Source organism: Hyperolius riggenbachi, chromosome 1 (genome assembly GCF_040937935.1).
Source record: "Hyperolius riggenbachi isolate aHypRig1 chromosome 1, aHypRig1.pri, whole genome shotgun sequence".
Classification (NCBI taxonomy): Eukaryota; Metazoa; Chordata; class Amphibia; order Anura; family Hyperoliidae; genus Hyperolius; species Hyperolius riggenbachi.
This window is the reverse complement of record NC_090646.1, coordinates 13,299,137-13,320,828: the sequence shown is the minus strand read 5'-3', so window position 1 is coordinate 13,320,828 and position 21,692 is coordinate 13,299,137. Positions and strand designations below refer to the sequence as shown.

Here is a 21,692-nt window from a genome sequence, read left to right as displayed (position 1 = left end):
CGAGCTGCTGCAGACTGTCTCTCAGGGAAAGATTAGTTAGGCTTAACTTCTTCCTGGCTGCATACCTGTTCTGTTCAGTGAGCCCTCAGCCCACTGCATACCTGTACTGTGATCCTGCCACTGCATAGCTGTTCAGTGATCCTGCCACAGCATACCTGTTCTGTTCAGTGAGCCCTCAGCCCACTGCATACCTGTACTGTGATCCTGCCACTGCATAGCTGTTCAGTGATCCTGCCACAGCATACCTGTTCTGTTCAGTGAGCCCTCAGCCCACTGCATACCTGTACTGTGATCCTGCCACTGCATACCTGTTCAGTGATCCTGCCACAGCATACCTGTTCTGTTCAGTGAGCCCTCAGCCCACTGCATACCTGTACTGTGATACTGCCACTGCATAGCTGTTCAGTGATCCTGCCACAGCATACCTGTTCTGTTCAGTGAGCCCCCAGCCCACTGCATACCTGTACTGTGATCCTGCCACTGCATACCTGTTCAGTGATCCTGCCACAGCATACCTGTTCTGTTCAGTGAGCCCTCAGCCCACTGCATACCTGTACTGTGATACTGCCACTGCATACCTGTACTGTGATCCTGCCACTGCATAGCTGTTCAGTGATCCTGCCACAGCATACCTGTTCTGTTCAGTGAGCCCTCAGCCCACTGCATACCTGTACTGTGATCCTGCCACTGCATACCTGTTCAGTGATCCTGCCACAGCATACCTGTTCTGTTCAGTGAGCCCTCAGCCCACTGCATACCTGTACTGTGATCCTGCCACTGCATAGCTGTTCAGTGATCCTGCCACAGCATACCTGTTCTGTTCAGTGAGCCCCCAGCCCACTGCATACCTGTACTGTGATCCTGCCACTGCATACCTGTTCAGTGATCCTGCCACAGCATACCTGTTCTGTTCAGTGAGCCCTCAGCCCACTGCATACCTGTACTGTGATCCTGCCACTGCATACCTGTTCAGTGATCCTGCCACAGCATACCTGTTCTGTTCAGTGAGCCCTCAGCCCACTGCATACCTGTACTGTGATCCTGCCACTGCATAGCTGTTCAGTGATCCTGCCACAGCATACCTGTTCTGTTCAGTGAGCCCTCAGCCCACTGCATACCTGTACTGTGATCCTGCCACTGCATACCTGTTCAGTGATCCTGCCACAGCATACCTGTTCTGTTCAGTGAGCCCTCAGCCCACTGCATACCTGTACTGTGATACTGCCACTGCATACCTGTTCAGTGATCCTGCCACAGCATACCTGTTCTGTTCAGTGAGCCCTCAGCCCACTGCATACCTGTACTGTGATCCTGCCACTGCATAGCTGTTCAGTGATCCTGCCACAGCATACCTGTTCTGTTCAGTGAGCCCTCAGCCCACTGCATACCTGTACTGTGATCCTGCCACTGCATAGCTGTTCAGTGATCCTGCCACAGCATACCTGTTCTGTTCAGTGAGCCCTCAGCCCACTGCATACCTGTACTGTGATCCTGCCACTGCATAGCTGTTCAGTGATCCTGCCACAGCATACCTGTTCTGTTCAGTGAGCCCCCAGCCCACTGCATACCTGTACTGTGATCCTGCCACTGCATACCTGTTCAGTGATCCTGCCACAGCATACCTGTTCTGTTCAGTGAGCCCTCAGCCCACTGCATACCTGTACTGTGATACTGCCACTGCATACCTGTACTGTGATCCTGCCACTGCATAGCTGTTCAGTGATCCTGCCACAGCATACCTGTTCTGTTCAGTGAGCCCTCAGCCCACTGCATACCTGTACTGTGATCCTGCCACTGCATACCTGTTCAGTGATCCTGCCACAGCATACCTGTTCTGTTCAGTGAGCCCTCAGCCCACTGCATACCTGTACTGTGATCCTGCCACTGCATAGCTGTTCAGTGATCCTGCCACAGCATACCTGTTCTGTTCAGTGAGCCCCCAGCCCACTGCATACCTGTACTGTGATCCTGCCACTGCATACCTGTTCAGTGATCCTGCCACAGCATACCTGTTCTGTTCAGTGAGCCCTCAGCCCACTGCATACCTGTACTGTGATCCTGCCACTGCATACCTGTTCAGTGATCCTGCCACAGCATACCTGTTCTGTTCAGTGAGCCCTCAGCCCACTGCATACCTGTACTGTGATCCTGCCACTGCATAGCTGTTCAGTGATCCTGCCACAGCATACCTGTTCTGTTCAGTGAGCCCCCAGCCCACTGCATACCTGTACTGTGATCCTGCCACTGCATACCTGTTCAGTGATCCTGCCACAGCATACCTGTTCTGTTCAGTGAGCCCTCAGCCCACTGCATACCTGTACTGTGATCCTGCCACTGCATACCTGTTCAGTGATCCTGCCACAGCATACCTGTTCTGTTCAGTGAGCCCTCAGCCCACTGCATACCTGTACTGTGATCCTGCCACTGCATAGCTGTTCAGTGATCCTGCCACAGCATACCTGTTCTGTTCAGTGAGCCCTCAGCCCACTGCATACCTGTACTGTGATCCTGCCACTGCATACCTGTTCAGTGATCCTGCCACAGCATACCTGTTCTGTTCAGTGAGCCCTCAGCCCACTGCATACCTGTACTGTGATACTGCCACTGCATACCTGTTCAGTGATCCTGCCACAGCATACCTGTTCTGTTCAGTGAGCCCTCAGCCCACTGCATACCTGTACTGTGATCCTGCCACTGCATAGCTGTTCAGTGATCCTGCCACAGCATACCTGTTCTGTTCAGTGAGCCCTCAGCCCACTGCATACCTGTACTGTGATCCTGCCACTGCATAGCTGTTCAGTGATCCTGCCACAGCATACCTGTTCTGTTCAGTGAGCCCTCAGCCCACTGCATACCTGTACTGTGATCCTGCCACTGCATAGCTGTTCAGTGATCCTGCCACAGCATACCTGTTCTGTTCAGTGAGCCCCCAGCCCACTGCATACCTGTACTGTGATCCTGCCACTGCATACCTGTTCAGTGATCCTGCCACAGCATACCTGTTCTGTTCAGTGAGCCCTCAGCCCACTGCATACCTGTACTGTGATACTGCCACTGCATACCTGTACTGTGATCCTGCCACTGCATAGCTGTTCAGTGATCCTGCCACAGCATACCTGTTCTGTTCAGTGAGCCCTCAGCCCACTGCATACCTGTACTGTGATCCTGCCACTGCATACCTGTTCAGTGATCCTGCCACAGCATACCTGTTCTGTTCAGTGAGCCCTCAGCCCACTGCATACCTGTACTGTGATCCTGCCACTGCATAGCTGTTCAGTGATCCTGCCACAGCATACCTGTTCTGTTCAGTGAGCCCCCAGCCCACTGCATACCTGTACTGTGATCCTGCCACTGCATACCTGTTCAGTGATCCTGCCACAGCATACCTGTTCTGTTCAGTGAGCCCTCAGCCCACTGCATACCTGTACTGTGATCCTGCCACTGCATACCTGTTCAGTGATCCTGCCACAGCATACCTGTTCTGTTCAGTGAGCCCTCAGCCCACTGCATACCTGTACTGTGATCCTGCCACTGCATAGCTGTTCAGTGATCCTGCCACCGCATACCTGTTCTGTTCAGTGAGCCCTCAGCCCACTGCATACCTGTACTGTGATCCTGCCACTGCATACCTGTTCAGTGATCCTGCCACTGTATACCTGTTCTGTGAACCCGCCACTGTATACCTGTTCTGTTCAGTGGACCCGCCACTGTATACCTGTTCTGTGAACCCGCCACTGTATACCTGTTCTGTTCAGTGGACCCGCCACTGTATACTTGTTCTGTGAACCCGCCACTGTATACCTGTTCTGTTCAGTGGACCCGCCACTGTATACCTGTTCTGTGAACCCGCCACTGTATACCTGTTCTGTTCAGTGGACCTGCCACTGTATACCTGTTTAGTGAACACGCCACTGCATACCTGTTGTGTTCAGTGAACCTGCCACTGCATACCTGTTCTGTGAACCCGCCACTGTATACCTGTTCTGTTCAGTGGACCCGCCACTGTATACCTGTTCTGTGAACCCGCCACTGTATACCTGTTCTGTTCAGTGGACCTGCCACTGTATACCTGTTTAGTGAACACGCCACTGCATACCTGTTGTGTTCAGTGAACCTGCCACTGCATACCTGTTCTGTGAACCCGCCACTGTATACCTGTTCTGTTCAGTGGACCCGCCACTGTATACCTGTTCTGTTCAGTGGACCTGCCACTGTATACCTGTTCTGTTCAGTGGACCTGCCACTGTATACCTGTTTAGTGAACACGCCACTGCATACCTGTTGTGTTCAGTGAACCCGCCACTGTATACCTGTACTGTTCAGTGAACCCACCGCATCAGTGCGCATACCTGTGCAGTTAAGTGAACCCACCTACCTACGTGAGTGCACGCAGTGTGATATACCACTCCGTGCATACCCGATATGGACAAAACAGGTAGAGGAAGAGGAAGAGGTAGTGGCAGAGGCAGAGGAAGGCCACCCGGCAGGTCTGCGCGAGGTCGTGTAAATGTAATTTCGTGTGGACCTGGCCCACAGTACAGTGCTCGGAAGAAGGCACGTCCCATCACCTCCCAAGATTGTCAGGACGTGGTTGAGTATTTAGCGACACAGAACACCTCATCTTGCTCAGCCACCAGCGCTACTACTAGCACCACTTCCGCTGCATTTGACACTTCGCAAGAATTATTTAGTGGTGGTGAAATCACTGATGCACAGCCATTGTTACAGCCAGATGAATTTTCACCAGCTCATATGTCTGCGTTACGCGACAACACTATGGATGTAACGTGTAAGGAGGATGAAGGACCTACACATTTGGATTTTTCTGAGGCAAGCGAAGCTGGGCAGGATGATTACGATGATGACGATGATAGGGATCCTCTGTATGTTCCCAATAGAGGAGATGAAGAGGGGGACAGTTCAGAGGGGGAGTCAGAGAGTAGTAGGAGGATAGAAGTTGCTGAAAGAAGCTGGGGCAGCTCTTCGTCAGAAACAGCTGGTGGCAGAGTCCGGCACCATGTATCGCCAGATTCGCCACCTATGTACAGCCAGCCAACTTGCCCTTCAGCATCAGCTGCTGAGGTGCCCACATCCCAGGGTGGCTCAGCGGTGTGGAAATTTTTTAATGTGTGTGCCTCAGATCGGACCAAAGCCATCTGTTCGCTCTGCCAACAAAAATTGAGCCGTGGAAAGGCCAACACTCACGTAGGGACAAGTGCCTTACGAAGGCACCTGCAGAAAAGGCACAAACAGCAATGGGATGGCCACCTGAGCAAAAGCAGCAGCAGAAAACAAAAGCAAAGCCACCCTCCTTCTCCTCTTCCTCCTTCAGGTGCATCATCTGCTTATGCCGCTCTCTCCCTTGCACCTTCACAGGCACCCTCCTCCACTCCGCCTCTGCCCTTGAGCGGTTCCTGCTCCTCTGCCCACAGCAGCAGTCAGGTGTCCGTGAAGGAAATGTTTGAGCGGAAGAAGCCACTTTTGGCCAGTCACCCCCTTGCCCGGCGTCTGACAGCTGGCGTGGCGGAACTGTTAGCTCGGCAGCTGTTACCATACCGGCTGGTGGACTCTGAGGCCTTCCGTAAATTTGTGGCCATCGGAACACCGCAGTGGAAGATGCCAGGCCGCACTTATTTTTCCAGAAAGGCCATACCCCAACTGCACCGTGAAGTTGAGAGGCAAGTGGTGTCATCTCTTGCGAAGAGCGTTGGGTCAAGGGTACACCTGACCACGGATGCCTGGTCTGCCAAGCACGGGCAGGGCCGCTACATTACCTACACAGCCCATTGGGTGAACCTGGTGGTGAACGATGGCAAGCAGAAAGCGGCGGACCAAATTGTGACACCTCCACGGCTTGCAGGCAGGCCTCCTGCCACCTCCTCTCCTCCTGCTACATGCTCTTCGCTGTCCTCCTCCTCCTCCTTGGCTGAGTGGCAGTTCTCCTCTCCAGCTACACAGCCCCAGCTCCGCAGGGCCTATGCTGCATGCCAGGTACGACGGTGTCACGCCATCTTAGACATGGCTTGTCTCAAAGCGGAGTGTCACACTGGAGCAGCTCTCCTGGCTGCTCTTAAGAAACAGGTGGATGAGTGGCTGACCCCGCACCACCTGGAGATAGGCAACGTGGTGTGCGACAACGGCAGCAATCTGCTTGCCGCTTTGCATATGGGGAAGCTGACACACATACCCTGCATGGCACATGTCATGAATCTGGTGGTTCAAAGATTTGTGGCAAAGTACCCTGGCTTAGCGGATGTCCTGAAGCAGGCCAGGAAGTTCTGTGGGCATTTGAGGCGCTCTTACACAGCCATGGCACGATTTGCAGAAATTCAGCGTAAAAACAACATGCCGGTGAGACGCCTCATTTGCGATAGCCCCACTCGCTGGAACTCGACCCTCCTCATGTTCTCCCGCCTGCTAGAACAGAAGAAAGCCGTCACCCAGTACCTCTACAACTGGAGTAGAACGAAACAGTCTGGGAAGATGGGGATGTTCTGGCCCGACAACTGGACAATGATGAAAAATGCATGCAGGCTCATGCGGCCGTTTGAGGAGGTGACCAACCTGGTGAGCCGCAGGGAGGGCACCATCAGCGACTTAATTCCCTACGCGTACTTCTTGGAGCGTGCTGTGCGTAGAGTGGCGGATGAAGGTGCGAATGAGCGTGACCAGGAACCGTTACGGCAGGAACAGGCATGGGACCAATTTTCATCAGACCCAGCTGTTTCCTCAACACCTGCGGCAGCACAGAGGGGGGAGGAGGAGGAAGAAGAGAGGTCATGTGCAGAAGATGAGTCAGACTCAGAGGATGATGAGCAAGGTGTTTCTTTGGGGGAGGAGGAGGAGGAGGAGGGGACAGCGGCAGGAGAACAACCGCAGCAGGCGTCGCAGGGGGCTTGTGCTGCGCAACCTTCCCGTGGTATTGTTCGCGGCTGGGGGGAGGAGGTTGACTTACCTGACGTCACTGAGGAAGAGCAAGAGGAGATGGAGGGTACTGGATCCGACTTTGTGCAGATGTCGTCTTTTATGCTGTCCTGCCTGTTGAGGGACCCCCGTATAAAAAACCTCAAGGGGAATGAGCTGTACTGGGTGGCCACACTACTAGACCCTCGGTACAGGCACAAAGTGGCGGACCTGTTACCAACTCACCGGAAGGTGGAAAGGATGCAGCACATGCAGAACCAGCTGTCAACTATGCTTTACAATGCCTTTAAGGGTGATGTGACGGCACAACGCCAGCAAGGTACCACTGCCACTAATCCTCCTCCCGTGTCCACGCAGTCAAAGACAGGACGCTCCAGCGATCTCATGGTGATGTCGGACATGCGGACGTTCTTTAGTCCAACGCCTCGCCGTAGCCCTTCCGGATCCACCCTCCACCAACGCCTGGAACGGCAGGTAGCCGACTACCTGGCCTTAAGTGTGGATGTAGACACTGCTGTGAACAGCGATGAGGAACCCTTGAACTACTGGGTGCGCAGGCTTGACCTGTGGCCAGAGCTGTCCCAATTTGCCATCCAACTTCTCTCCTGCCCTGCCGCAAGCGTCCTCTCAGAAAGGACCTTCAGCGCAGCTGGAGGCATTGTCACAGAGAAGAGAAGTCGCCTAAGTCACAAAAGTGTTAAGTACCTCACCTTTATAAAAATGAATGAGGCATGGATCCCGGAGGGCTGCTGCCCGCCCCAAGACTAAGTCAGTCCCCGCACATACAGCATCTCTGCCTGCACGCCGTGTGACTGGCTGCCTGGCCTGCCCCAAGAAGACTAAGTCGCTCCCAGTCCCTCCACACAGCATGTCTGCCTGCAGGCCGCTTCACTACCTTCTCCGCCACCACCAACAGGGTCCGGGACTCCAGGCGGATTGCTGAATTTTTTAGGCCGCTGCTAGCAGCGGCCGCTGTAATAATTTTTCGGGTGCGTGTACATGACTGCCTAATTTTTCTGGCTGCACTGCGGGCAGCTGCAACAACAAAAGAAAAGGCATGAACATGCGCCCATTCCCCTTCGTGATCATTACCTTGCCGTGGTGAAGGGGCTTGCGTATCACAATGGAGCAATGACCGGCGCCTAGATGAGTGTCTCGGGGGGCACACCCACGATAATAAGGTCGTTGCCTCATTGTGGTCAGACCAAATTTGATCAGCTGGACAGTCACTGTTCTGTCATTCAGCTACATCAGCCAGGTGACTGACCATATGGGCTGTAAAGCCACCAAAACCTGCACTCTCGCCATGGTGCGCACCAGTCCAGCACGGCCGTCACTACACAAACAGCTGTTTGCGGTGCGTTACACGATGAGTTTGGTGCGTCAGTGTGAAGCAGTACCTTAATTACACTACCTGATTGATGTATACACATGCAAGATGTTTGAAAGCACTTTAGGCCTGTCATTTAACATTCAATGTGATTTCTGCCCTTAAAACGCTGCTTTGCGTCAAATCCAGATTTTTCCCGGGGACTTTTGGCATGTATCCCACTCCGCCATCCCCCCCTCCAGGTGTTAGACCCCTTGAAACATCTTTTCCATCACTTTTGTGGCCAGCATAATTAATTTTTTTTTTCAAAGTTCGCATCCCCATTGAAGTCTATTGCGGTTCGCAAACTTTAACGCGAACCGAACCTTTCGCGAAAGTTCGCGAACCCGGTTCGCGAACCGAAAATCGGAGGTTCGGCCCAACTCTATATCTGAGTCCATAATGGGCAATAAAATGATTCACAGTCTCTCAGGTGCGCTTCTGTATTAAGAATGAGTATTTCTTCTGTTAAATCACTATCAGGATCAGATCAGCGCTGCACCGAAACTGTATTGCACTACACCTCCACCGAGTTCACCCTGTGAGATCAACACTCACCAACAGTGGTGGGCCTGGATTACATAGGCCTTAATACGCCTCTGGGGTATTTACATCACCTTGGTTAACATCAACGCGGCGGCCAGCCCGGGAGGTCGCACGGGGGGGGAGCTCGTTCATGTACTCCGCAGGCCTTTCTCAAACCACCTAAATGTGAGTGCGAACAATTAATAAAGCTTACTTTGTTTTTAACATGTTGCGCAATGAGGATGTGTTATTGTTGTTGAGGTAACATGCGTGCTGTGTCCCCTGGTGATCTGTGATGAAGTATTGACAAAGGAAGATTACAGGAAGGTCAAGGGTGAGGGGAGCCTGTAAATACCCCAGAGGCGTATTAAGGCCTATGTAATCCAGGCCCACCACTGTTGGTGAGTGTTGATCTCACAGGGTGAACTCGGTGGAGGTGTAGTGCAATACAGTTCCAGTGCAGCGCTGATCTGATCCTGATAGTGAGTCACTGTTCTATCATTGAGCTACCACAGCCCGGCGACCATATGGGCTGGAAAACTGCCACGGCCTGCACTCTGGCCATGGTGCGCATCAGTCCAGCACGGCCGTCACTACGCAAACAGCTGTTTGCGGTGCGTTACACAGTGAGTTTGGTGTGTCAGTGTGAAGCAGAACTCTAATTACACTCCCTGATTGATGTATACACATGCAAGATGTTTTAAAGCACTTTAGGCCTGTCATTTAGCATTCAATGTGATTTCTGCCCTTAAAACGCTGCTTTGCGTCACATCCAGATTTTTCCCCGGGACTTTGGGCATGTATCCCACTCCGCCATGCCCCCCTCCAGGTGTTAGACCCCTTGAAACATCTTTTCCATCACTTTTGTGGCCAGCATAATTTTTTCTATTTTTTCTATTTTTCAAAGTTCGCATCCCCATTGAAGTCTATTGCGGTTCGCAAACTTTTCCGCGAACCGAACCTTCCGAACTTTTTCGCGAACCTAAAATCGAAGGTTCAGCCCATCTCTACCAACGATATATATGTGCATCAATATAGAGATGAAGTTGAATCCTGCATAGTAAGGATTTCATGAAATGCATTTGAGTTGTATTAGGAGCATAAATGCTCACTATACTGAAAAGTTGGTATTGCCTTTCTTGTGGGAATTTTACCACCAATTCAACATTAGCTGACGGCATCTGGTGAAAGTTGACTAGTGACTCCCTTTTCTGCTAATGGAAGCTGTTGAGGTACATGCTTGGAAAACTGGGTGGAGAGTCTATGATAAGGCTGATTTTTATCCAGAAGATGTGTTTCTTGCAGTGATGATCATAATCAGCAAAATTACGATTTCGCTAAATTGTGCGTACATTTTCACACTTACTCCTATACGTAATTACAATTTGCAAACTAAATTGATTTCATAGTCATTCATAATTTCCCATAAAAATTTACGCTATTTTTGTGAAAAAATAAAAAATAATTTTGTGCCGACTTTGGAGGTTTATAGCACAGCCCCCATACATGCTACTGATGCCAAAATTGCTACACATGTTAAACGGAATAGTGGGTACGAGGGAAAAAAATAATTTTCCAAAAAGAGAATATAATTTTTGAGAAAATTGATTTAAAAATGTTTTTCAAAATTAGAAAAATAACTGTTTAAAAAACATTTTTCTTGCATTATTAAAATCGATTTTCTCAAAAACTAAAAGGTCTTTTTGAAAAATTATTTTTTTGACCTGTACCCACTATTCTTAACACATGTAGCAATTTTGTTGTCAGTAGCATATAAGGAGACTTTGCTAGTTACCTCTAAAGTCAGCACAAAATTATGCAAAATTTCGCAAAAATGTCATGGAAAATTACCGGAAATTATGAAATACTACTATTACATACAAAATCAATTATAATTTTCCCTGAAATTTCGCATTGCGATTACGATGCGAAAATGCGAATTTCGGCCCATCACTGGTTTCTTGCACTAGCAGAATGGCTGTTTTAAGTTGTTGTACCTCCTTGTTTCATGCAAATCTGTAAGACCCCCCCCCCCATCCTTTGGGGATATTTATCTCAGGAGGGGGAAGTCTCTAGATCCTAATGAGGCTTCCTCCATCCTTATCTTGGCTATCCAGCACTGGAAGCCCCCTAACACCAGGGAGGTAAATATTTACCTACCACGATCCAGCGCAGAGGCAGTAGCGGCTTTCTGATCGGGCTCTGCTATTTCTGCCTGATCATCCAGATCATCCGTTCTACTGCTAAGGGCAGGAAACTCAGGCCTGAACTGCTGTATTTGTGCAGTAGATTGGATGTACTGATTGATGGAGAGTTAAACTTAAAGTACCCTTGAATCGTGTTCTGAGTTTTAATGGCATAGTGGTTTTTTTTGCGCTGCAGGTTCTGTGACTGAGTCACAGCACAAACCTCAGCATAATTTGCCCCCCGGTGCCCCTGCTCTGTCGTTCCGCGATCTTCAACTTTTGATGGAACGTCGATGCGGTGGAGAGGAAGCAGCAGCTTATCCCCAGCGCCACCTCTATGATCTCCTCTCTGCCTGCTCGTTCGTCCTTGCTAGCAGCATATTTACCTCATAAATTAATTCTACTTTAGCAATGCGTGAGCGGTAAAATTGCGCGCGCTCTTGTGCCTTTTATAGGAATTGCAACCAGTAGTCCACTCGTACACTATAAGAAAGGAGACACGCAATATGTTACATACAGAAGTTGGCGCTGACCTGAAAGTAAATAGGGAGTCAGCACCATTACTGTGTGCTTGGAGTAATTGTGATAGGTGATTACAGAAGAACAGGAGAGTTGGAGTGCCCGATATGACAGCAAGGGAAATCCTCATTAGTGAGTAATACTGTCATGTTTTTTCCCTGGCAGTTGATTTGTACGGATTCAGGTGTACTTTAAAGGACTTACGAGGCGAAATGCTTAAAAAAAGTTATGTACCTCATTGCTAAAGCAGACCTCAGGGCAGACGAACAGCACCTTCCTTTTCACGATCAGGTGCTTTATCAGGCTAATCCAGGTTACATTGCAGCTCCCGACCCTCCACAGGGTCGCCCTAGCAGAATCGCCGCTTTAAAAATCCAACTCCTGCGCAGCTCGCATAGCCGTGGCCGCGCAGGATTACAGCCCCGCTCGTGTCCGCCCTCACTCCGTGCGCTCTACTATACATCATGTGGGCGGCTCCACATGACCACCCACATGACGAACTACACTGCCAGCCAGCCGCGCCCCCTCAGCAGAGAATACAAGCTCTGAACGAGCAGGTACTCACTCGTTCAGCGCTTGTATTCTCTGCTGAGGGGGCGCGGCTGGCTGGCAGTGTAGTTCGTCATGTGGGTGGTCATGTGGAGCCGCCCACATGACGTATAGTAGAGCGCACGGAGTGAGGGCGGACACGAGCGGGGCTGTAATCCTGCGCGGCCACGGCTATGCGAGCTGCGCAGGAGTTGGATTTTTAAAGCGCCGATTCTGCTAGGGCGACCCTGTGGAGGGTCGGGAGCTGCAATGTAACCTGGATTAGCCTGATAAAGCACCTGATCGTGAAAAGGAAGGTGCTGTTCGTCTGCCCTGAGGTCTGCTTTAGCAATGAGGTACATAACATTTTTTAAGCAATTCGCCTCGTAAGTCCTTTAAGGACTTAAATTGAGTGGAACATTGAAATATTTATTTTTTCATCCAAGCAACATACACCCTCATCCTTCCAGCAGATCTTCCACCCTAGTTCACACCTTTATCACATGGCTGGATTAATGGAATGCTGTCTATACAGCATTACCAGATAAAGACCTGCACTGCCCTCATGCCGCAACTACTACATAATGCCACTGCAAAGTTTTTAAAGCGGTATAAAACCCTGACATATTATTCAATAAAAACATATTTTCCTACTTTTTATATGCCATACGGTTATCATATTTGCTTTTGTGCATAAGTATTAGTATTCATTTAGAAATTATACGTTCCCAAAGTACACTTCTTTTTTGCTCTGAGAGCTAACTTTGCATTTTATTTATAACTGCTTTATTCATCTTCTAACTTCAGCAGAAATGCTTTCTGATTGTCTGACTGTTTTCAGGAGAGCCTTCAGTGTCAGAGAAGTGTTTATTTACATTCCTCACTTGATACAATTAAATACAAAATAACATTATCTGCACTTTCGGATGCATCCACCTTTGCTGGCAGGGAACTTCTAAGTCCTGTGTGTAACCCTTTGAATGCTGTGCTAGTAAAAAAAAAATGCTGGTTGTATATAATATGCTGTAAATAATCTATTAGAGCAAAGAAGAAATGCTGGGTTTCATTCCGCTTTAAAAAGCCAACCCTGCCATTGCCGCATCACACAGATCCTTTGTTCATTCCATTGGCTACACATGCCTTGGAAAATGTTCTTCAAAATTGGCTTACTAACATTCAAATTTCTACACAATTTGGGACCTAAATACCTCAAGGATTTGTTGCAACTGCATCAAACCTCCCATAACCTCAGATCAACAAGATCTAGTATGTTGGTCACCCCTAGAGTCCTCCTGAAAATCTTTGGATCCATAGAGGTTTGTCATGCTGCCCCTACTCTCTTAAACTCCTTGCCACACCCAATCAAGAGAGCTCTGTCCCTGGAAGCTTTTAAGTCCAAACTGAGAAGCTACCTGTTTAGTCCACTCTGAACCTATGTATTGATCTGAGACATACAGTATCTATGCACTTTGAGTTCTATGGGAGAAAAGTGCTTTACATGTTAGTGAATTGAATTATTGTATAAAAATTAGTTTTGGAAGTGTTAAAAATGTAAATTTTCACTCAGCATTGTGCAGAGTATTGCACAGAGCTCTGTTAATGTGGGAAGATGATGCCAACTAGAATTGTTGGTGACATTCATGTCATCGTCCTAAAAAACTAAAACTAAACTCACAAAGATAAGAAAAAAAGACTGGCACTAGACGTCAAAGGAGGCCTCCCTCACCCCCACTGTTCACCCCGATGTGTCTCCCCACCGAGGATTAAAGGTATATCTTTTTTGCAAGCACAGTGCCTCCCATTTTCTTTTTGCTACTAAAACTAAACTCAAATGTAACATTCAATTTTTTGTAAGTATGAAAAAGAATAGTTCCGCATCATGTACACTTTCTGCATGCAATTTGGGCACTCTTCCAATGCGTGCATAGGTTTCCTCTGTGTACTCCAGTTCCCTCCCAGTTCCAGTTCTCATAAACATACACAGCTAGGTTAACTGGGTTCTTTATAAATCCCAAAAAATGGCCTATTGTCCTTAGATTACAATGGGAACATAAGAGAATGATTATAGTTGGGGTTAGATTATGAACTAATCTAAGTTAGTAATGACATGACCGTATAAACCATGTAAAAGTACTGCACACAATGTAAGTGCCATGTACACTAAATCCATAATAATGAGCATAATGATATTGTACACATACAGCACACTACTGAAACACTGACAATGCACAGGGGCGTAACTAGAAATCACTGGCCCCCCCTGCAGCTGCATCCCTTGCAGGGTCTATTGTTACGCCCCTGCTGACAATGCACAGGGGACATGTTTTGCAAGACTGGTTCACCAAAACTTTGTGGACCATCAGAAGTTTGAAGAAAATCTTTCTAGGAATTAATTGACAGTTTTGTTTATTCTTTAACACTTACTAATGATAACAATAACAAATAATAATAATGGGATTTGTGATCTTAGCTGCCAATTATTACTACTATCCATTGCTTAATAGTTTCTAAAACCTCTATTTAAACTATATTAAAACACTTAAAGAGAACCCGAGGCAGAATGATTAAATCTTAATAGTACACAGAGGCATGTCCTGTGCACAATGACATGCCTCAGTGTCCTTCTGCACCGCCCCCCGGGCTTGGCTGTCCCCATGAAAAATACCGCCAGGCTAGCGACAATCTGCTTGTCACTTGCCTGCTATTCACCTGAGCTTGTCAATTACTGATGCTCCATTACTGGCTCCCCCTGCTGCTTCCCGCCTCCGCTACCTTCCTCCAATCAGAAGCTAAGCCGCGACCCTGGTGGTATTTTTCATAGGGGGGATAGCATAGCCTGGGAGGGACACTTGGGCCATTGCAGAAGGACACCGAGGCATGTAATTGTCCACAGGACATGCCTCTGTGTACTATTAAGAATTAATAAATCCGTCTCGTGTTCTCTTCAAGTACATATCATATAATGCTCCTTAAAAAAAAAAAAAAGAAAGAAACGAAACTGCTGCAATAACAATAATCTGGAGTTATACTGTAAATAAACTTTCTTCTGGGTTCTGACTATCACCAAGTTCTTGCCTTTATTATTGTTACTAGCTGATGGCTCGGCGTTGCCGGGTATGTATTTGGCTGGTGTTGGCTGTGCCCACTTTTCTAACCCTAACACACAATTACTCAATGACCAAGTTTGTGAGATTTGTGGTCTTTGGCATGAATAATTTACATTGAAATGAAACAAATCTGATTGGCTGCTTGTGGCTCCACCCCCTTTTCTGAATTTGAATTTGAACCCCAGTCACCCAATGACCATCTGTACCAGGTTCGATGGTTGTACTATTAACAGTGCAATAACAGCAGCAATTAAATATTCACCTTGAAAATCAATAGGTGAATTTTGATTGGCTTTTGTAGGCTCCTCCCACTTTTCTGAATATTAATCCCAGTCACCCAGTGACCAACTGAGCAAAGTTTGAGAACCCTGCCATTAACAATGTAAGAATGGCTGCAGTTTACATTTCCCAGTGAAATTTGTATTTGTCTCCGCCCACTATTTGGTTATGGGAATAAAAAGTATCCTATACTTTATTCCAGGTAATGTACTATGTGTGTGCCAAATTTCATTCAAATCCGTTCAGCCATTTTTGCGGTATCGAGTAACAAACATCCAAACATCCAAACATCCGAACTTTCCCATTTGTAATATTAGTAGGATGATTATATTTTAGCAATTTGTCTGCACAATATTAATGAAGAACTATTTTGTAAACAAGATAATCTGTAACTGCCAGTGGAGACAATATTAATATATCTGTGTCCTATTGCAGGTTACTCCAGGGACTCCAGTGACATTGTTAAGAAAAAAACACACAGAGTATAAACAGCTGCTGAAATTAGAAAGTCAGTGGCAGAGAAATATGAAAGGTGACAAACCTATTTGCTTATATCTTATCTATCTCATGACATCATGACTTAGAACAGAGAAAAAGCAGGTGGTGACATCTCAAGACCAACAGGAAACTTCCTTATCAGTATTTTACTCACAACCCATTTTAAGGAAAATGCATGTACAGTATGCTTTTTTCTTTCCTCATGACTACTTAATTTTTAGGTTTTATACCAACATATTTAGGTAAATATGTTATTTTAATCAGAAGCAGAAGAGATTTTAGAAATAGATGTTTTATATCTTGAATCATGTTTGAATGAATTTTGTTTCCCTTTAGAAAGGATTCCTGTTATGCTGCTGGACACGCCTCCATAGAGCACAATAGTACTTTGCCACCCCCCCCCCCCTTTCAAATCAGCTCAATTAATAAAGTGTGGAACTTACATACATAAACAGCAGAACCTAAAGGGCTGGCTTAAAAAAAAAAAAAAACAACAACAGTAATTTGGTAAATATTCAGAATTTAAACTATTAGAAAAAAATATTTTTCGAGCACTAAACATCTAAAATACATAGTGGATATCACTCTGGCCTTGCAGCACTTGGTCCCTGGATCGAATCTGAGACAGAACACTATCTGTATGGAATTTGTGTGCTCTCCCCGTGTTTATGTGGGTTTCATTTGGGCACTATTATTTCCTCTCACATCCAAAAAAAAGAAGATAATTTGTCCTCACCACTCTGCTACCGCCTAACGATGACGGGTGGTTGCAGAGTGGCTCTCTTGGGACTGCCTAACGCCATTTGGCATCATTGCAGTCCTTGCAAGATTAGCAGGGAATGAGCCCTTGCTCGAGTGTGTGTTCCCTGCAGGGGACACAGGAGGCCGCCGCGAACAGCCTGCCAGTCGCCATTTGAGCGGGCAGGCTGAATGCAGGCTGAATAACAGAAACAAAGGGTAGTTTATAAGTGTACAATGCTGTGATCTAGAGCAGCGCTGTACAGAGACATCTCTGGCACTTAACTGTCCCTCAGATGGGCTCACAATCTAATCCCTGCCATAGTCCTATGTCATGTAGGCATAGTGTAGAGTATGTAGCCCCAGGGCTAATCCGGGGGGGGAGGAAGGGGGACAAAGTAATAGTTTTTTTGTTGTTGTTGTTTTCTAATGACTTGTTTTAATTAATAAGAAAGAAAAAAAAAAACAATTGTAGCAGTAATCAGAGACCATCAGAAGATAGCTCTTCTGGTGGCAAGAAAATGAGGTAAAATTCATTTGGGTTGGGCTGTTCAGTGCTGAATTATAAAAAAAAATAGCCTCTTGAGGTAACTAGAGGAGTGGAAACCTGTGGTCCTCAAGTGGTTAAACCATGACAGGGACACATGACTATGGCAGAGATTAGGCTCTTAACCTTTCTGAGGGACAGCTAACAATTAGATCATAAACCGTGTAAAGCACTGCCAAAGATATCAAAACTATAACAATACTAAATAGATAAATAAAAACAAATAAAAACAAATATGTGTGAAAAAAGGCAAAAATGCTCTTCCAAAATGCTTTTTTTTACATTCACTTTGGGCAGAGTGGACAGGACAGGGTATATAAACAGCTAGTTTTCTGGAATTAGACAATCAGTTATCAGTAACTACAAATTCCATATGTAACATTCATGCACACTCTGATAACAACTTTTGCAAAGAGGTCAGATGCTGCACTAATACCTTAAAGAGACACTGAAGCGAAAAAAAAATTATGATATTATGATTTGTATGTGTAGTACAGCTAAGAAATAAAACATTAAGATCAGATACATCAGTCTAATTGTTTCCAGTACAGGAAGAGTTAAGAAACTCCAGTTGTTATCTCTATGCAAAAAAGCAATTAAGCTCTACGGCTTTCAAAGTCGTGGAGAAGGCTGTTATCTGACTTTAAGGCTGGTTTCACAGTGGGACGTTACAGGCGCACGTTAGAGCAGCCTGTAACGCAGCCCACCGCACAGTAATGAAAAATCAATGGGGCTGTTCACAGTGCGGACGTTGCGTTACATTGTAACGCTGCGTCACAAGACAACGTACTGCATGCAGTACTTTGGACTTACTGCTTGCACATGCTCAGTAATGTTGGGGAGGAGCGGAGAGCGGCCAGGCACATGGCTAATTAATATGCACTGCACGTTATGACGTGCAGTGTTTACTTCATGGAGCAGCCGCTCTGTGCGGCGATTGGCCGGCGGGACCACGTGATGCCGCATGCGCACAAGAGTGCGCATCACGGCATCACTGACGCCAGAGTGAGCTGCACAACGCGGCTCACTCTGACGTCCAGATCCAGCACCACCAGGCGTTGAGTTAGGGGGACGTTATGCGACCTTAACGCCCCCTCTAACGCAACGTCCTGGTGTGAAATTAGCCTTATTATCTCAAGTGTTATTGGACTATTTACTTTTTCTCTGCCAGAGGAGACTTCATTACTTCACAGACTGCTCTGAAAGAATCATTTTGAATGCTGAGTGTTGTGTAATCTGCACATATTATAGAATGGTTCAATGTTAGAAAAAACACTATATACCTGAAAATAAAAATATGAGAATATTTTCTTTGCTGCTAAACTTCTAGTAATTATTCATAGTACACAACCAATTCATTATATCATATATTTTTTTTCGCTTCAGTGTCTCTTTAACTAAGATCCTGATCTCTATTTAAATGTAACCTTAACTTTTTCATTGACACAAAATGAAAAAATAAATAAATAAAAACTGTCACAAGTCTTCTGCAAGCAAATGGTCACAATTCAAAAGTATTTTTTAACATGTTTTTTTTTTCCCTCTGCTTTTTTCTTTTTTTTTCTTACAGATATCTCAGCCATCCAGTACATTCACCTGGAACAAACTTCATCAGCTTGCTCTTATCCCAGTTATATCTCCATCAAGGTCTGCAAAAAAGTTTAGTGAGACAAGAGACAGAGAAAAAGGGATAATTAAGAACAAGTGGTGCTAAATAGATAATAGAGGAGAAAAAAAAGAAAAGGAGAGGAAGAATAGCAGAGTAGTAGAAAAGAAGAAAGTCACTCAATAAATACTCTTATTACCTCGGTCCCTGGACAGTTATATTAGTCGCCCAGAAATCACATATATCTATAACATTACTTGCTATCTACATACACTTTTTTTTCGTACTCCATGTATGCACACATTCTAGCTAACCACTCGGAATATTTGGTGGAATCTTGGTTCTTCCAGAGTCTATTTACACTTATAGATGCTATAACAATTAGTCTGTAGTACAACATGCACCTTCTATTTTGATAACCATGTTTGCTATGCCATGTATCACTGAACATTTAGCACAGAATGGGCCTGATTTACTCTTCAAAGTTATCTGGAAAAAAAAAAAAACAGATCAAGCAATGCCTGTAGAGCATTTATTGAAAATCAGCAGTTAAAGTAAACCTGAGATGAATGTAACAAAAAGATGGATACTTACCTTACCTGGGGCTTCCTCCAGCCTCCTGTAGTCCATTTGCTCCATCACCATCCTCCTGGTCCTCTCTGTTGTGCTGCTGTGAAGTCTGTTCTGAGCTGCGTGCCTCCTCCATTGCACACCCATGGCCAGCAGCATTCTGTGCAGGCTCAGTTACAACCTTAAAGAGGAACTCCAGTGAAAATAATGTAATAAAAAAAGTGCTTCATTTTTACAATAATTATGTATAAATGATTTAGTCAGTGTTTGCTCATTGTAAAATCTTTCCTCTCCCTGATTTACATTCTGACATTTATTACATGGTGACATTTTTACTGTGGGCAGGTTATGTAGCTGCTGTTAGCTGTTTTGGCTGTTAGAGACAGCTGTAAGCAGCTATTCCCTGTCTGTGAACATTGTTACATTGTGGCAGTTTGCCCAGAGTACCGCGGTACTCAGAGCTTCTTGTGGGAGGAGTTTCAGCACAAAATCAGTCACACAGCGCCCCTGATGGTCTGTTTGTGAAAATCATTATATTTCTCATGTAAAAGGGAGTATCAGCTACTGATTGGGCTAAAGTTCAATTCTTGGTTTGAGTTTCTCTTTAAAGGGAAGGTCCAAGAAGATTTTTCTTAAGCATGTCATACCTCTTTTTACAGCTTAACTTCGCCCTGCCAGGCCTGTGCAAGTCAAATCCCCCTCATCTGCAGTGTTCAGCAGCAATTCATCACCTGAACTCTGAGGTCGGGTGCACTGACCCGGAAAGCTATGCAGGGAACGCAGGCGCAGTTTGAAATTTATGACTATGTGGGACGCAGGTGCAGGAAGCTTGTGAAAAGCAGGCAGCGCCTGTGCATTGTCGTCACCAGCTTCGGCTACGTCATATCCGCCCTGCCTCCAGCCTCCTCCTCGCAGCGTGTGCACTCCCAGCACAGAGCTTGAGTGTCTGTGAGAGCGCGCACAGTGTGCATGCCAGCCGTCTCTGAGCAATCTAAAAATAGCACACTAAAAAAGAAAAAAAGAGCACGCTTTGCTCGCTCTCTTAGACACAGGTAAGCTGTGCTGGGAGCACGCAGGGGGGGGGGAGGAAGGAAGCTGGAGGCAGGCTGACAGTGGGAGGAGATGACGCTGTGTGACGGCGAACATAACGTGATCGCTTCCACAGCTTTTCTCAATGCGCAGGCGCTGCCCATAAGCCTGGAGAGGCTCTGCGCCGGCGTGCCATATGCAAAAGCATTTCTAAAGGAAATGCACAGGCAGAACTACTTCCGGGTCACCAGTGATTACCAAAGCAAATTACTCCCGAACAGAGGGAGTAAGAAGGAAAGGATGAATGCATTTTTAATCAGCTGAGCCGCCTGCACAGGGGAAGGTAGTTTTTTTTTAATTATTATTAAATAATCTTGGATGTATCCTTTAACCTTTTGGGGGCTGACGTAGTTTAAATCTATGTCCAGCAGGTGGTGCTGCTGCCCTGACTGGACGTTGATTCAACGTCCGCGCTAAAGAACCGTCCCAACACGATCATGCGCACCAGAGAAGGGAGATTAAGCTGTCATGACAGCTGACATCTGCCCTCAGTAATGAGCAGCCATCGCGTATGGCTGCTGATCACGTGATCACTATGATCGCCGAGCTGCGGCGTTAGGGGGGGATGGAAGAGAATCTACTCACCTTCCTGCCATTCCCCCGACGATCGGCACTCCCCTCCGCTCTGGCCGGCATCCCTGCTGTATTAACGCTAAGTGCCATGTCCCGGCCTGATGACGTCATCAAACTGCGACCCGGGACTTAGCATCAGTACGAGCCAGGAAGACAGCGAGAGTGGAGGTCTCTACAACTGCTCATCACTGGAGCCTGGGAGGTGAGTAAAGGCTGCCATCAATACGGGGGACACCTGGCCACCCAGGGGGGACCAGACCAAAGTGCCCACAGTAGGGATCCGGCTGCCTGATCCCCCCCCCCCAAATATGCCCCCCCTTGCATGTACAATGCCTGGTCCTTAAAGAGGGGAGGCAGCCAGTCCCGATGGGGTTAAAGAAAATCTGTACTCTTACAATAAAAAGCTTACCATTCTATTCATTATGTTCTCCTGGGCCCTCTGTGCTGTTTCTGCCAATGACACTTTCTCTTAAGGCGCTATGGCGGCCATAGCCCCTTAAGAGAAAGTGTCATTAGGGTCTTGCTGTAATATACAGTGGTGTGAAAAATGTTTGTCACACTTAAATTTTTCTGCTCATCAAAAACCGTTAACTATTAGTCAAAGATAACATAATTGAACACAAAATGCAGTTTT

The 21,692-nt window shown here is 46.8% G+C and overlaps 1 protein-coding gene across 3 annotated transcripts in view; it reads left to right on the top strand.

Moving 5' to 3' along the window:
* LOC137544954 (uncharacterized) overlaps positions 1–19,685 on the top strand; it is a 254,449-nt gene extending 234,764 nt beyond the window's left edge. The window contains exons 8-9 of one of the 3 annotated variants that reach the window (XR_011025952.1): positions 15,873–15,969; positions 18,791–19,685. The gene's annotated coding sequence lies outside the window, so the exon portion shown is untranslated. Of the gene's footprint in view, positions 1–15,872; positions 16,087–18,790 lie in introns of those variants that run through there. The other 2 variants (XR_011025953.1, XR_011025951.1) reach the window with 2 other exon arrangements.
* Positions 19,686–21,692: the final 2,007 nt, after the last annotated feature.